We start from the raw sequence: 16,731 nt of genomic DNA on the forward strand, positions 1-16,731 counted from the left end.
CTAAATGTAGTATTTATGCTTAATCATACTATTTCTATATATTTCTGCCAGGCAGCCAATCCTCTGTGCGAACTCAGACACATATCACATATCAGGGCCTGCACGGCTTCCCAGCCAGCCAATCATGTCTGAGGTCTTCCGTTTCCTCTCTCGTCATATCTCAGCGACGGTTGTACAAAGCGCAATGTAAATCGCAGTCAAAGTACACCAAAGTCCGCTGATTCACCCAGCACAAGAAATATGCCTCTAGTCCACCTAGTTTTTGAGTTACACAACGTTTTGTAACTCCAAAAAACTGCGTTTTTCGCCTCTCACCGCGATCTAATTCTGACTCCTCATCACCCTGTTTTTCAAGACGGCTCCTCTCTTTCCCAGTGGCGCAGTTGGTAATGACACGGGTCTGCAAGCCAAAGATCGTGGGTTCGATTCCACCTTGGTCAACATGTTTTTTTCCCTACAAATTAATACACTGTCACAGACCAGTAATTCATATTCATCATTTATTACAATTCTGCAAACTGTTATGATTTTACCAGCTTTTCTAATATGGACCTCACATTCTTAACACTCCATGGCACAAATACTCTTCCCTTTAGGCTCTGTGTATGTGTGTGTGTATCAATATTTCTCCCATTTTAAAGTATTACTCCTCTATAATTGTATTTCTGTTAAATCAAAGTACTTTTACTACATCTTAGTACTTCTGCTCAATCATAGTATTTCTGCTAAATCATAGTATTTCTGCTACTTTTTGGTACTTGTGCTAAATACAGTATTTCTGCTAAATCATACTATTTCTACTATATTATATTTTTCTTTCTAAATATAGCATTTCTGCTATATAATTGTATTTATGCTATGTTATAATATTTGTGCTAAACCAGAGTATTTGTGCTGAAACATAGTATTTCTGCCAAATGATAGTATTTCTGTCAAATTATAGTATTTGTGCTAAAACATAGTATTAATTTAAAATTACAATATTCATAGTTCATCACAGTGTCTCTGGTAAATCACAATATTTCTGCTAAGTTCTGCTATGCTATTGTATTTCTGCCAAGTATTATGTTTCCTCTAAGATATTGCAGTTCTGCTAAGTTATTACATTTTAGCAAACTTCTTTTGCTTCTGCAAAGTTTTTACAATTTCTGCAACTTTTCAGCTTTTTCAGCTAGTTTTTGCAGACAGCTTCAGCTTAAAGCATCCACACTGCATTTTCGCAGGAAATGCAAATTTTTCTAGTTGTCTCTGTTTTGGTCTTAAGGGAGCGGAAGCGCTTCCCAGACCTCAACAGTGAGAAGAGTCCATTGTTGGGATGGGAGAGGTCCATCATAATCTTCCTGGCTTTGGTCTTGCACCGCTTGGTGTAGATGGACAGCAGGTCTGGGAGCTCGGCTGAGCGCACCACTCTTTGCAGATCTCGTCTGTCCTGCTTGGTGCTGTTCCCAAACCAGGTGCAGATGTTTGCTGTCAGGACGCTCTCGATGGTGCAGGAGTAGAAGTTCTTGAGCACCTTCAGTGGCAGATAGAAGTCTCTGAGTCTTCTGAGGAAGAAGAGATGCTGACGGGCTTTCTTAACCAGGGTGTTGATGTGACAGGACCATGACAGGTCCCGAGTGATGTGGACACCCAGGTATCGGAAACTGTCCACTCTCTCCACTGGCGTGCCACTGATGATGAGGGGCTTGTAATTCCTCACCTGCTTTGTAGTGAAGTCCACGATAAGCTCCTCAGTGTTGCTGACGTTTAGGAGGAGATTATTCTCCTGGCACCAGGTCTCCAGGTTCCTAATCTCCTCCAGGTAGGCCGTCTCGATGTTGTTGGAGATCAGGCCCACAACAACAGTGTCGTCAGCAAACTTGACAATGGAGGTGGTGTCTGATGTGGCTACACAGTCATAAGTGTACAGTGAGTACAGCAGGGGGCTTAAAACACAACCCTGAGGTACTCCATTGCTGAGTGAGATGGAGGGGGAGACTTGTTTTCCTACCCTCACTGATTGAGGTCTATCTGTGAGGAAGTTGAGGATCCACTGACACAGTGATGAGCTGAGTCCTAGATCCGTCAACTTGGTGAAAAGCTTAGAGGGAATTATTGTGCTGAACGCTGAACGTCCACGAACAGCATCCTAACATAATTCCCTCTGCCAGTGTCCAGGTGACTCAGGGATGTGTGGAGCAGGTGAGATATGGCGTCGTCTGTGGAACGATTAGTCCGGTAAGCAAACTGAAGTGAGTCGATGGAAGCAGGAAGTGAAGAAGTAATGTGATCTCTCATCAGTCTTTCAAAACACTTCATCACAATTGAAGTCAGTGCTACTGGACGGTAATCATTGTGGCAAGCGGGATGTTGTTCCTTTGGAACAGGAACAATAATGGACTGTTTGAAGCACGTGGGAACCACAGCTTGGGCCAGGGAGAGGTTGAAGATCTCTGTTAACACCGGTGCTAGCTGGTCAGCGCAGACTCTCAGAACCCGGCCAAGGATTGCATCTGGTCCTGCTGCCCTCCTGGTGTTCACCCTCCTGAAGGTGTTCCTCACGGCATGCTCTGTGATGATGACGGCATTGTCTTCACTGGTGCACTCCGAGCGCGCGCAATCTGTTTTCTGATCATTTACTGGAGAAAACTTCAAAAAGTGTATTTTAAGTAAACTTTCGAGGGTCGTATTAGTTATAGTTTATGAAAGGACACATTTCAACCTACATTTGAATCCCAGGATCATCTTCAACCTCAGGGTCAGAATTATTTTCCAATATACTCATATGTCATGATGATTTTTAACATCATCTTTGTGCCTGTTTTTTGTTAAAGATTAAAAAAAATTAAAGATTTAAGTTTCAAGTTTTTCTTCTTTTTTTCATCATCTTTGTGCCTGTTTTTACTGACTAAATATAAAAAAATAAAGGTTTAAAAAGAAAGCAGCAAGTCTTCATGTTTAAGAGAATATCTGATCCGTTTGCTTGAGAGTGTCCAAAAATAAAAATATAAAGATTAGTGTGACAGTTTTAATCAGATTCTCAGATGAAAACATTTCCTTCTAAATTCTCAGTTTTCACTTATCAGCATTCAGTCAAACATGTTTCATCTCTGTGTCAAAAAAAAAGACTTTCCACAGCAGCTGGTTGGTCAGATACTGTGAGAGATGTAATCTATTACTCTTCCTGTGACTTCCTGAGAAAGAAATTGTCTCTGAGATGTACTAATACTGTGCTGATGCTTTCTTTATGGGTAAAAGGTGAGGCGCATGAAACCAGTCCAAGTAGTTTCTGGTCCTGTTTCTCTTTTCATGTCACAAACTGGATGGAAGATTAGTGAATGTACTCTAGGACAGTTTGGTTCATGTGTTCATGTCAAACAGGTGACATCAGCGTCATGTGGTTCTGCTTCTTGCACTGATCACACAAACAGACTCACACAGACACACAAGTAGTGTAATGCCCTCCACCACAGTGGATTTTAAACTTTAATTCAAGGAGTTTAACAGAAGGTTTGTGTTAACTGTTCAGGAATTACAGACATCTTTATACAGTTTCTCATTTTCACAGGCTCTGAATTAACTGAACACCTGACTGAGCATCAGTTTCATGTCCAGGTGAGGCTTGTTCCCTCATTTTGACAGATTCAGCTGGTTAAACATCTGGATCAGTTGTTTTATCAATGACCTGAAAAAGAGAAAACATCCAGTGAGCATTACTGCTTAGCGTAAAAATGCCTAGCTGATGTCATTGGTCAGAGGAGAACGGTCAGACTGCTTTGAGCTGACAGGAAGTACGTAACACATCAGACCTTAAAGTGGGCTTCACCCCCCTCCCTACCTCATGGTTATCTTTGTTTCATGTTGATTTCATATGAAAATAAATCAGTAGTGAGCTGGGACACAACAAACAGATTAAAGCATATTTAAGTGTTCCTGCAAACAGGTGAGCACTCTTTTAAAATGAAGTCGGAAATCTGTAACAAGCAGATTTATTAATTATTGCTGTGTTCAGAATTTTTGGAAGGAATCTCAGGAGAAAAGTTTGTCTTCTTAAAAAAGGATTTACTTTGCTTTTGGCAGTTGAAATTACAAGTTTACACAGCGCTGCGGACCTCTATGTAAACCAGCAGCATGTTTCACAAAAAGGATGACCCTCAAATGGGCTGTACAACATTATATAGTGAGACAAAAACAGAGATTATAGCAGCTATCTTTCACCCACATGGACGTGGCAGTCTTGGTGTCTGCTGCGAAGCATCCTCGTATTTCTGTGACCTCGTCTGGTATCCGCTGCCTCCTCTGTAAGAGACAGAAAAGGAAAACACTTCCCTGCCTAGCCTTGATAATCTACCGTAATGCTATTATCCATCATACTTCTTCAAAGTTGGTTTAGAACACAGGTGTCGAACTCCAGGCCTCGAGGGCCGGTGTCCTGCAGGTTTTAGATGTGTCCTTGATCCAAATGTGTGTCCTGATTTAAATGGCTAAATGACCTCCTCAACATGTCTTGAAGTTCTCCGGAGGCCTGTTAATGAACTAATCACTTGATTCAGGTGTGTTGACCCAGAGTGATATCTAAAACCTGCAGGACACCGGCCCTCGAGGCCTGGAGTTCGACACCCCTGGTTTAGAATATCATATTTGGAACCTCTGACCCAGAGACTTATTCTATTCATAATCTATGTGTGCAAGCATGTTTGCAGTTACCCCTCTGCACTCTAAGTCATTTCCTACAATATATCAGTCCAGACAGTCATGAAGCGCTGTGGTGATGACCACAGCCACCTCATGTACACGGTATTTCTCCTGCACTGATTGTGTGTGTGTGAAAACAGTCTGAACCACAAAGCTGTACGTGAGCTCCACTGCAGCAGTTTGTCGTGATGTATGTACGTATGATCCTCACAGAAGTGAGTAAAGACAGAGTTTGTAAGGACTTATAAGGGCTGAGGCAGTTATGTAATCTTGTAATCTTGGCTCGGTACACACACGCAAACACAGATACACACAGACACTCCGTTTTAATCTGTATCTAATATTTCTGAGCAGCATGTCTTCATTATCTGTGGGTCTGCAAACACTCTGGTTTCAGTGGTTTCAGATCCATTTTTCTCTCACGTTGGTACAAATTAGTAAACACTTTTTATGTTTCACTGTTTTCACACAAGTAAGCAGCACATATTTATCAAGATCAATATGCTTGCAAAGTAGAGTTTTAGTCAAAGGTAATCGTAGTAATAATAAAACATTTTAGCATTATTTTCTGACTCCATGTTCTGAGTGTTACATTTTGCCAACTTGTCTGTTGGCGATAAAAAGTAAATGTTAGACTGAAAGCAGGTTTAAGTGTCCAATGTTCTTCATGATGATGCAGTGCACTCACACAGAGCACAGCACAAGTGTGGTTTGTCATTGATATTTGGGACTTGAGTTTGTGCAGCTGAAAGCAGATGAAGAGGTAATTTCATGGCACAAATCAGAGGTTTAGATTTAAAACACACTTTACTTCAAAAGAACAGGCAGTAAACGGGCAAATTGCTTGCAAGAAACTGACCTCACAGCAACATTGTTCCTTGAGTGGGCTGGTTTCAGCCATTATGCAAATGTACTGTTTAAAAGTTAGGGGAAACCTGCAGTCAGCCGAGACTGAAGAAGTCACTTTAATGAAAACACTACGTCCAGATGAACAGAATCAAGTTTTTGGGACGTTTATGGAAAGTGAATTAAAGTAAGTACACACAGCCTGACTTAATGGAAATGTCTTTTACATTCAGTCAGCGTGTTGTTATAAACTTCATTGGGTTGTAAAAAATTTCACTGTTACATTTATCTTTTGGGTGACAGCATGAAGACAGAGGGGAGGATAGAGAGAGAAGTAACCACCACCTCCCTTCAGCACCTCCTGACAGTAACACGGTCCTGTTCCAGAATGAGTGTTGAATCAATAATGAAGTGCAGGTTGGAGAGCTTTCATCAGGAAAACAACTTTTTGGATGTGACAACAGGGAAAAATACAACTTTTTTCTATCTTACTACTACTAATAATAATAATCAGGTAAAGTAGGGATATTTCTGCATGCATATGTCTTTGTTTGTGTGTTGCAGCAGGCCCTGTACTGGTGAGGGCCGCCTGGCTCCTTCATTTAGATCCAGGCAGACTTTGAGGACATAAATCCGTCATGATTGTGCAGAGCACAGAGACGCAGACTTAAGACACACAGACTGACACAACATCAGGGAATAAACAAGTAAAACAATGAACATACAGCAGAGCTGAGAAGAAACAATGAGAGCCACACATGAACAGGTAAGGGAAATGAAACACAGAGACACTATTAAGAGGGCGAGGGTAAGAATTGGAACGGCTCTGTTTACGGCAGCAAGGTCGCTATTTCTCCAGGTCACGTCTTTTAGTTAGGAAGTTAACTATGAAAAATAGTGTTGAAATGCATCCGTGTGCACTTCAGTTCCCTCCTGCTTTCATCTCCCCGATGTTGGCTGACCATGAAGACAAACATGGCTCTCCTGCCTCTTCTGTGAGGCGAGACTAAACACACAACATCTGCTGGACTGAATGAAGATCCATCCTGAACTGGTTAAACAGCAAATAGTGATTTTAAGTTTTCCCATCAGGCCTGTTTCCTTTATTTTGTACCGTAGCAGTACCGTATCTACTAGCTAGCTGACTTTGGGAGAGACCACTAGCCTCAGCAGTGCAGGAAAGAAAGGGCAAATTACCAATGATGTCACTGTTATGATACCAAGAAAAAAAAAGAAACAAAAAGCTATGTTTTGATATAGTTTCAAGAACTAATATTTGCCTCTTGGATGGGCCTCCAACTGCGCATGGACCATGCAAGTCCAAAACCCGAGAGTGCTCTGGAAGTCAGTTCCTGTCACTTAGTTATGTTCGGTATTATTTGCTTAAATGTGATACAGTGGGATGCAAAAGTTTGGGCAACCTTGTTAATAGTCATTATTTTCCTGTATAAATCGTTGGTTGTTAGTAAATATATGATATAGGAGACACACACAGTGATATTTGAGAAGTGAAATGAAGTTTATTGCATTTACAGAAAGTGTGCAATAATTGTTTAAACAAAATCAGGCAGGTGCATAAATTTGGGCACTGTTGTCATTTTATTGATTCCAAAACCTTTAGACTTTATTATTGGAACTCAAATTGGCTTAGTAAACTCAGTGACCCCTGACCCTACATACACAGGTGAATCCAATAATGAGAAAGAGTATTTAAGGGGGTCAACTGTAAGTTTCCCTCCTCTTTTAATTTTCTCTGAAGAGTAGCAACATGGTCATGGTTTAGGGGAAGGATACAGAAAGGTGTCTCAGAGATTTCAGCTGTCTGTTTCCACAGTTAGGAACATATTGAGAAAATGGAAGGCCACAGGCTCAGTTCAAGTTAAGGCTCGAAGTGACAGACCAAGAAAAATCTCAGATAGACCGAAGCGACGAATGGTGAGAACAGTCAGAGACAACCCACAGACCAGCACCAAAGACCTACAACATCATCTTGCAGCAGATCGAGTCACTGTGCATCGTTCAACCATTCGGCGCATTTTACACAAGGAGATGCTGTATGCGAGAGTGATGCAGAGGAAGCCTTTTCTCCGCCCACAGCACAAACAGAGCTGCTAAAGCACATTTGGACAAGCCAGCTTCATTCTGGAATAAGGTGCTGTGGACTGATGAAACTAAGATTGAGTTATTTGGGCATAACAAGGGGTGTTATGCATGGAGAAAAAAGAACACAGCATTCCAAGAAAAACACCTGCTACCTACATGGTGGTGGCTCCATCATGCTGTGGGGCTGTGTGGTCAGTGCAGGGACTGGGAATCTTGTCAAAGCTGAGGGACACATGGATTCCACTCAGTATCAGCAGATTCTGGAGACCAATGTCCAGGAATCAGTGACAGAGCTGAAGCTGCGCCGGCACTGGATCTTTCAACAAGACAACGACCCGAAACACTGCTCAAAATCCACTAAGGCATTCATGCAGAGGAACCAGTACAACGTACTGGAATGTTCATCTCAGTCCCCAGACCTGAATATTATTGAAAACCTGTGGTGTGAGTTAAAGAGAGCTGTCCATGCTCGGAAGCCATTAAACCTGAATGAACGAGAGATGTTTTGTAAAGAGGAATGGTCCAAAATGCCTTCAACCACAATCCAGACTCTCATTGGAACCTACAGGAAGCGTTTAGAGGCTGTTATTTCTGCTAAAGGTGGATCTACTAAATATTGATTTCATTTATTTTTTGTAGTGCCCAAATTTATGCACCTGCCTGATTTTGTTTGAACAATTATTGCACACTTTCTGTAAATGCAATAAACTTCATTTCACTTCTCAAATATCACTGTGTGTGTCTCCTATATCATATATTTAACTGACTTTTTGTTATTGTAACAACCAACGATTTACACAGGAGAATAATGACTATTAACAAGGTTACCCAAGCTTTTGCATCCCACTGTGGTTGGTTTTGATTATCATGTTCAACACTGTTTATTCATATCTGACCAGCTCCATCCTGCACCACACATTTACACACCAAGATCAGACCCTGTACAGGCTACAGTGATGCTTGTTATTAGAATCAGTGTCATTCTAATTTATTAATAGGCATTAGAGAAAACCTCTGTTTTAGCACTTTGATCAATCATCGAGTCCATCCTCACCTCCTCCATCACCGTGTGGTACGCTGGAGCCACTATCAGGGACAAACAGAGACTGCAGCGTGTTGTGCGCTCTGCTGAGAAGGTGATTGGCTGCAGACTCCCATCTCTGCAGGACCTGTACACCTCCAGGACTCTGCGGCGTGCAGCCCGGATCTCAGCTGACCCTTCTCACCCTGGACACAGTCTGTTTGACCTGCTCCCCTCAGGCAGGAGGCTCCGGTCCATTCGCACCAGAACCTCTCGCCACAAGAACAGTTTCTTCCCCTCTGCTGTTGGACACATGAACAATAACCACATGACTGTCCCCGCCACTAACACATGACCCTACGCTGTGTCACTGCATCATTTCATGTCTGGCACTGATCACCACCTGCACTCATGTATATATCTTTCAACGTAGCACTCACAATTATTATTCTCATGTATATATCACATGTATATCTCATGCACATATCTTTCTTTCTACATAGCACTTTAATTCTTATTGTCTGCACTGAAGCACCGCAGCAATTTCCTAATGTTGTAAACCTCAACATCTGGCAATAAACCCATTCTGATTCTGATTCTGATTTTAATCACATAAGGTTGGACATAAAGACCTTTTATCCTCTCTTAGCTGTGATGTAAACGCAGCTGGGGGGACTTCAACCTCTTTCTAAGGTGAAGTTCCTGAGTTCAACTCCACCACTCAGCCGGGATCTTTCTGTGCGGAGTTTGCATGTTTTCCCTGTGTTTGCATGGGTTCTCTCTGGGTACTTCGGCTTCCTCCCACAGTCTGAGACATGCAGTTAGTGGGGTTAGGGTAATTGATGAGTCTAAATTGCCGATAGATGTAAATGTGAGTTTGAATTGTTGTCTGTCTCTATGTGTTAGCCCTGTAACAGGCTAGGAACCTGTCCAGAGTGTATCCTGCTTCTGGCCCTATGACAGCCGGGATAGACTCCAGCCCAGCTGTGATCCTCACAAGGATAAGAGGATGGAGAGTGCCTCTGAATGCCACCCAAATATTATTAGAAATATTTATAAAAAATAATTTGCCCTTTTTTGGCTTGACCACATGCCCCAAAGAATGTCTCTGCACACCTGTGAAAATAAGAATAAAGATAAGTGTGACAGCACTAATGGAGGAAAACTAAAAACATTTCCTGCAACACTCTCAGTATTCACTTATCAGGATTCAGGTGAACGGCTGTGTCTAAAAATAGACTAATAACTAACTTTCCAAGGCCCCAAAGAAATTGTTACTCTAAAGTGATTGTTAATCTGGTTATTTCGCTCCTGGTTCAAGAAAAACGTCTAAAGTAAGATGAGAAAAAACAAACTGGATGTTGCTGCTGTGATAACCACATTTATTCAGGGCCTTCTTGATACGATGTTCTTCTGCTTCCCTGGCCGCTGTGTCTGTGGGGATGTTATTCGGTCTGTGTTGCGTCCTGATGACACCCAGTTTGTACTCCAGTTGATGAGCCCATTGTTCCTTCAGTGGTGCTGGTTTCAGTCATTGTGCAAATGTACTGTTTATAAGATTTGGGGAAACCTGCAGTCAGCTGAGACTGAAGAAGTCACCTGGATGAGTGACGAACCGTTTCTCCCACTGAACACGCTACGCCCAGATGAGCAGAATCAACTTTTTGGGATCAAACTTTCTTAATATCATTATTCCTCTCTTGTTGTTCACACTGTAGAAAAATATAAACAGAAAAAACTGAAATCAAAATACAGAAATAAACAATTTTTATGGTTTTACTTTTTGCAAAATAACACACTGAGTTAAATAATCCACGTCACTGCCGCGTTCAGCCACTAAAGGAGGAGAATGGGGAGATGGCGCCTCCTAGTGGTGAGAATGAGTCGCTTCTTGAGGACTGAGAGTCCAAATAAGGGAATAAAAACAGGCATTTATTTTTTCTTTATAAATTTGCTGTTTATGTTGTGAGAAGTAAAAAAAGGAAGAATATGGCGTAATTAAATTGCGACTGCACCTTTAATTTGATTTCTGAGCTCTGGAGACTTTAAGTTGCTCTCTGAAAAAGTGCAGCATGGATTTGGAAACTGGTTAGAACAAAATATTGGGTCACTCTGAGAAACCACTGCCCATTTCTCTGGTGCATTAATGCAAGAGGAGGGTCTGGATGACCAGGAGGAGCCAGAGCCTCCACAGAGTAAAGAGGAGGAGGAGGAACTGTGCTGCAGCCAGGAGGGAGAGCAGTTTGTACTGAAGCAGGAGGCTGATGCCTTTATAGTGACAACAAGCAAAAAAGCAGTTCAACTTCTCCGCTAGTTAGATGTGAACTTCAGCTTCTCCATGACTGCATTTAGTTGAGGAGGGATCTGGTATTAGTGAGGAAAAGGCTGGGAGGTTGGTGGTTTGTGAGGCTGTCTCCAACTCTGCAAGCTCGCTTCTGCTTCGTTTAAAAAATAAAAATTAAACACCTGGCTGTTTTTGAATATGATTTGGGAGGAGCTATAATCATGGCCTCATTCTAGTTGTTTTAAAAGAAATCATTGCTAGATACACGATCACTGTACACAATCTCTCAGAGACACCTTCTTTCTCGGAAGAGTAATAGATTACATCTCTACAGTATCTGGTTAACCAGCTGCCGTGGAAAGTCAGCTTTGAGTCTTTTTAGGCACAGAGATAAAAAATGTTTGGTTAAATGCTGATCGGTGAATACTGAGAATTTAGAATCTGATTAAAACTGTCACACTAATCCTTATACTTTTTTGAAACCCTGCAAACAAGAAACTAACAACTCTTTTTCATCATTTGCATTTTTTGCTCTTATTTTTTTGCTATGTGTAAATAATTCACAGCAAAGTGTTATTTTCCTCAGTGGTCAGCTCTGTGACCTCACAGTAACATGTTTTCTTCAGGAGCTTAAATTTCTCCAGCCAAAAAATACATTTCAGGCTAAGGGAATGCTTCATGCACCAAAAACGACATAATCACACAGCCATTGATACTAAATAAGACATCTGATTTGACATGGCTTCATTTTTCAGTATGACATACTGCCAATGCAGTAAAAGCATACCTAGATATAAAAACAGTCAGGGATTGGCCTCCCCAAAGTCCAGAGAACTGTTCCTGAAGACATCTTTCTTCTAATTTCCTTAAGTAGAGTTCAGTGAGAGTTTGGTCTGTGTTGCAGGCTAAAGGTGTTAACACCAAATACTGAATTTCAAGCTTTTTACATATGTACATATTTCCTATTTCCAAAGTATTTGTACCAAAGTATTAAGAAATGAAGGGTGACTCCAAACCTAAGCACAGTACTGTATTGTGAGTAAACTGGCAAATTGAAGAGGAGACTCCATGCTCCTCTTGAGTTGTCCCAAATTAACAAGAGTGATGTTCAGGCACATCTCTTTTGTATATCGGTATATATATATATGTGTGTGTGTGTGTGTGTGTGTGTGTGTGTGTGTGTGTGTGTGTGTGTGTGGTGCGCCTAAATGTAAAAAAATAAAAAATACAAAAATGTAAAGTTAGGCGCACCCAAGTTTTTCACCATTTCGCTTAGCACTGCAATTTTACATGTGCACTTTTTTGGGAGGAAAATTGCCGTCCATATCGATTTGTAAATGATTAACTAAAAATCTTGTGCTTGTGCTTAAAGTGCTTTGGCACTCTTTGGTAGTATTGTAGACAATGTTAAACTTAATCATCATCTCGGCCTCCTCTGACGACCTGTCTGCTGCTGCCTGCCGCTGAAAAGCAGTGGGGAGAGGGGACACTTGGGCAGTGCATTTATCGCAGCATATAATGTGTTTTCTGGATACACTGTGCTTTTTCAGCATTCAGAGATTGATGGCTCCGTGTCAGAGCACTGGCTATGAATTTCAGATGGAACAGGCCTTAACTTAACAAAAAAGTTATCAGTAGTTCTTTTCATATTTTCTTATTCACAGCTACATCCACTTCTGTCGGGCCTAGGCTGCTGACTAGGGCTGGGTACCATCACTGGTTTCTATTATCCATTCGATTCTCATTTCCAAGGTCCCGATTTGATTCGATTCAATTTAGCCTCAGACAGCCAGAAATATTATAATTCTGAACATTTATCAGTACTGATACATGTGAGACTTCATCAGAATTGTGAACATCACAGCAGATGCCTTTGTGTGAAAGTAACTGAGAACAAAACACAAAACATGAAGGAGATTTTCCTGGCCCGAGTTTTTATAGCAGATAACCTTAAAAACATTCTGCAATATTCTGCAATTTTACATAATTTGCAAGTCTAAATTTCTTCAGTATTGAACAGCAGAAATTAGGCTTTCTTGTCCGAGGTCATTTAAGTAAAAAACAAAAGCCAGCGGCCGACAGCGCTGTAAACAACGGCAGACTGTTGGGTAATAATCGAATGAATAATGCAGAAAACAGATTTGTGATGGAAAACTGTTCTGGAAGTACAGAGAGAGAGAGCTGTGCATGAAGTGTGATTTTTATCGTGGTGGAAGCAAAGCAGCAACGGTAAGATTCATGATGATGTTTATCAAATGTGAAGCGTAGTTTGTCGGCACTCAACTTTTTTCAGACCATTGCAAAAAATTTGGTGCTTCCATGTGATTGGCTGATAAGATACTTCTTCGTTACATTCTGAGTAACATAAACAAGGGAGGTAATGGAAGGCAGTGGATCACACCACACCGAGACATCTGAGTCCATTTTTCAAACTTCAAAATGTGTTGATTTACATCTCTGATCCTCTAATACAAATAATAATATGAGTTCAACACTTAGAATCACTTAGAATTTCCACTTGAATCTGTCAAAATGAGGGAAACTGATTCTCAGTCGGATGGAAAGTTTGATTTTTAAGACACTCGGACCTAAAAGTATCTGGCAAAATGTTAGCTTAATATTAGCATTTAACCAGCTGTTGTTGTTTAGTCTGCTCCTGTCAGTTGTTGGGAGGTGAGAGTTTTGTTTATCTAATCTAATAAATAACTTGATGATATTAGGAGTAAATAAGAGTGTTTATGCATGTTTTTGTATTTTGGTTGAGGTGGAAATGAGGAAGGAGCGGGAGCAGTGACGAAGGAGGGGAGAGAAATAATGAGAAAGAGATGATGAAAAAATAGACATATAGTGAAGTGAACATTAAGCAGACAGACCACTGGATAACCAGTCAAATGTTTCATGCATAAATCTGATGATGTGATAAAGAAGTGGCGTTCCTCCTCCAACCACAAACAGGAAGCTCATGAAGCGAGCAGTGTCAGTGTTTATGTTACACTGACCAGGAGACCTCTGAGCAGGATGGCTGCAGTCGCACAGCTCTGCTTCTCCCTGCTGTTCACTCTCATCAGCAACATTCATGCAGAAGAATTTATTCTCACTATTGAAGAAGGAGGCTCTTTACAGTTCAAGCTCCCAGATCGAAACAGCTCCTGCATCACCTCCAGACGTGTTGGTGAAGATACTCTGGTCCTGTGGAACATCTCTGACCCCTGGAACAGAAACTTCACAGTACATGAAGACCTGACAGGACGACTCTCATTTCCTGAGACATTTCATGGTTCTCCTTCATTTACTCTCAACAACCTGACCCACTCAGACTCTGGACTGTACCAAGATGTGTGCTGGACTCAGGGCAGCGTGACATATGAGAGAAACATCAGCCTGACTGTGTGTAAGACAGTAAGTAAGGAAACAACGCGTAATGTAACACACAAAGCCATAGTGGACGTACGATGTGAAGGCGCAGGTGAGGATCTGATGGTGAAGTGGATCAAACATGACTTTACGTATAACAAAGACTTAAAGCTAACAGTTTTAGATGATGGCACAGCTTTGAAGGTGAACAGTTTAAGAGAAAGTTTCCTGGAGGTAAAGAAAACGTCACTTCTTCACGTCTTCAACACATTACAAACATTGTACATCTGCCTGGTGATGAACCAACAGCAGTGTGTGAGCACTCACTCAGTACGTTTGACCAAAGCAGCAAAGATAGTCCATGGCTCAGTGGGAGAGACAGCTGTGCTGCAGTGTCCCTTCATTCATGACCAATACCCGGTTTGGAGGAAGTGGGAAATGGGCTCGAAGACTTATGAAGAAGTCGGTCAAAACTACTCGCTGGTGCTTCCATTGCTAATGTTAAATGATTCCGGTTGGTACACCTGTGGAGGTCAAACCATAAAACAATGGTACAAACTTTTGGTGTGCCCCAAATTTGGTCCACCTGCAGTAGAGGTCTTCTCAGAGGGAGATGAAGTCAATCTCACATGTACTACTGAGAGAAAACTGGGTATGAAGCCCTGGTGGTTTATGAATTCGATCAAAAGAGAAGGCAAAATCATTGAATTTACTGAGATTATTGAAAATCAAAGCAGAATCCTTTTTTCCAATGAAAGCCTGATAATGTCTAATGTCTCACTAGAAGATGCAGGAGAGTATTGGTGTACAGTTTTAGAGTCAGAGGATGAGTGTTGGTCAGCAGAAAAATTTGTTCTGATCCACAGAGAGGCCTTTGGGGTTTACTCGACCTTCTACAGAGTCAGGTGGATACTGCTCAGCGGTCTGCAGGTGATGCTTTGTGTTGTTGTGGTCTGTGTGACACAGAAAACCAGGAGAGGAGAGCAGCTTTCAGCGCAGACACACACTTAATATGCTCATCAGCATTTAATAACAACATTATTATTATAAGTAATAATAATAGTGTTAATATTAATACAGGGACCTAGGATTGATGGAATCAAAACAAAAACAAACAAAAATATTATTGTAGATATGAATCTGTGACCTGACTGTACGGCTCGCTCTGTTATATGATTATATATTTTAAACATTTTGCCTTTTTTATCTTTCGACTTAATTCTTATTTTTTTGTACTCATTTTTTATTTCAGCTTTAATGATTTTGTGCTTTTTTGTTTTATGTGATTTAATTTTATCCATATCTCATTCATGTATCTCTCAGAGTATCATTTTGAATATTCTTCTGTTTCTATCAGTGATCAGTTCGATCTATAAGAAATGTTAGAAACCAGTTGTAAATGTATTCGTTCTTCACTCTGATGTGAATCATTATCATCTCTCTTGGAAAATGTATTTTGTTATTGTGTTTAAGAGCAGATTCATTACAGCACCATGTTTATCTGCACTATATTGTTTTCATTGTTGTGAATCATTTATATTTGCATTTCAATTGTTGTGATGCAGCAGACTGGAAACATGATTGTCTGATACAGCAAACACTTCATAATATGGACTTTACTGCTTTGATTGTGTTTTTATATTCTCCATTTTTGTTAGGAATCATTTCTGAAATAAAAATATCTAAATATAATTTAACAGGCTGAATGTTGATGCTCTTCTGTCAATGACTCCATGATGATTTTTAATTTTAATAAACACACAATCCTCATATTTCAGTGCAGGATTTAATTAACCGGATCAGAGCTCCCAAACTTTGTTTTCAGGATTTTGAGTTAATATGCAGCCAACACACTTTAACATGTCTCTGATGTAGAGTGAAACAGAGCTGTTACATCATTTATTAACGTGGTGATTGTTTGAGAGAGAAATGTCTGTCTGACTGTTCATTTCACCTTATTTTTGAGAAATGATCAAACAAAAGGTTTTAAGGAATGTCGTCCTGCTTTTCTTTAATGTGCACTGATAGTTTAGTGTAAATCATGCACTTAGCTCACAATGGCAGATAAAAGAATGATGAAGGACATGAAAATAAAATGCACTGTAGATCACATAATATCACCAACATCAATCAGTGAAAATCATTTACACTGAAGCACGAGCCTGACTGATTTTAGGATAAAAGTTGAGGTGAAACTGTAATCGTGGCCTCAGTCCTGCTGTGGGTGTTCAAAACAAGAGCATTGCGGTAGAGCTGATCACTTTTCATACATTCTCAGAAAGTCACATGAACAGTAATAGATTGCATCGTGCACACTGAATGCTGATAAGTGAATACTGAGAATTTAGAAGGAAATGTTTTAAACTTGTTCCAGATAGTCTCATTAAAACTGTCACACTAATCTTTGTACTCTCTCAAACTCAGAAAAACTCAAGAAATCTATTTTTTT

Source organism: Copadichromis virginalis, linkage group LG14 (genome assembly GCF_057382275.1).
Source record: "Copadichromis virginalis isolate Kocher_CV1m ecotype Utaka linkage group LG14, C_Virginalis_male_GT1.1, whole genome shotgun sequence".
NCBI lineage: Eukaryota > Metazoa > Chordata > Actinopteri > Cichliformes > Cichlidae > Copadichromis > Copadichromis virginalis.